This window comes from Eimeria mitis, genomic scaffold (genome assembly GCF_000499745.2).
Source record: "Eimeria mitis Houghton genomic scaffold, Emh_scaff1526, whole genome shotgun sequence".
NCBI lineage: Eukaryota > Apicomplexa > Conoidasida > Eucoccidiorida > Eimeriidae > Eimeria > Eimeria mitis.
This window is the reverse complement of record NW_013569646.1, coordinates 9,339-10,589: the sequence shown is the minus strand read 5'-3', so window position 1 is coordinate 10,589 and position 1,251 is coordinate 9,339.

Sequence of the window (1,251 nt, the reverse complement as noted above, 5' to 3'; positions counted from 1 at the left end):
CCCCCTCATCGAGACCCATAAACCCTAAACCCTAAACCCTAAACCCTAAACCCTAAACCCTAAACCCTAAGTTCAACCCAACAAAACCTAAATAAAAAACTTTAAAAACGAAAGAAGAAAAAGAAAAATAATAATATCCTAAAACAATTCATCGATCCTGACCCCGCGGGGGCCCCCTACGTACAACAGCCCCACAGGGGCCCCCCAGCATCTAGGGTTTAGGGTTTAGGGTTTAGGGTTTAGGGTTTAGGGGTTTGAAAGCTATGGGCCCTTCCCCCTGCCTTCTGTTCTCGTCTCCACGGCAGCTGATCTGAAACGAGGGTTCCTGGGGTTGGTGTATTTATTATGTCGAGGGTTTAGGGTTTAGGGTTTAGGGTTTAGGGTTTAGGGTCTAGGGTTTAGGGTTTAGGAGAGTCGAAGATATGCGTTGACTGTGCAGGTCAGAGAGGATTAGGGTTTAGGGTTTTGTATGTCAGTGTAGGGTTTAGGGTTTAGCAAAGAATTTCAGTATCCACTAACAAAAACCCTAAACCCTAAACCCTAAACCCTAAACCCTTAAACCCTGTANAAGAATTTCAGTATCCACTAACAAAAACCCTAAACCCTAAACCCTAAACCCTAAACCCTTAAACCCTGTATCATAGACTGTGTGCATATGGGTTTATATTTCTGAGAGCAAAAAAAGCTAGCAGTTGTCTGCATCGTTGTGCATGCATGCATCCAAGTTTGGGGCTGCATGTATATGCATGCATGCTGCAGCAGGAGGTGCAGCACAGCAGCTCACGAGAGACCGCTGCGTCGCCACAACAACCCCACCCCGATCTACCCAGGATAGCTGGGGACTGGGGCGGTGTGTGTGTGCTGCTTGCGGGGGAGTTTTTGTCTCCGCTGTTTGCACTCAACTGCAGCAGCGCCGCACGATACACCCAGACAGCCACGAGCATCACACGTACACCCCAGGAGTGTTGTGCCCTGGTGTATACAACTGATAAGCAGCGAAGACAGCCTGTGAAGGAACTCTCAGATATTCTACGGAAAATATTTCTCAACAACTCAGCTGCTTCCTCCTCTCGTGTGCTGGGGGTTTAGGGTTTAGGGTTTAGGGTTTAGGGTTTATGGCTGGGACGGGGGGTCTGGCGGCGGCGTGCATGCAACCAGCCTCTAATTTCACCATTACATTAGAACAAGAGTTGCATATACAGCTGAGAATATCTTCACGGAGAAAATAATTTATTAAGGATGCATCCGTCC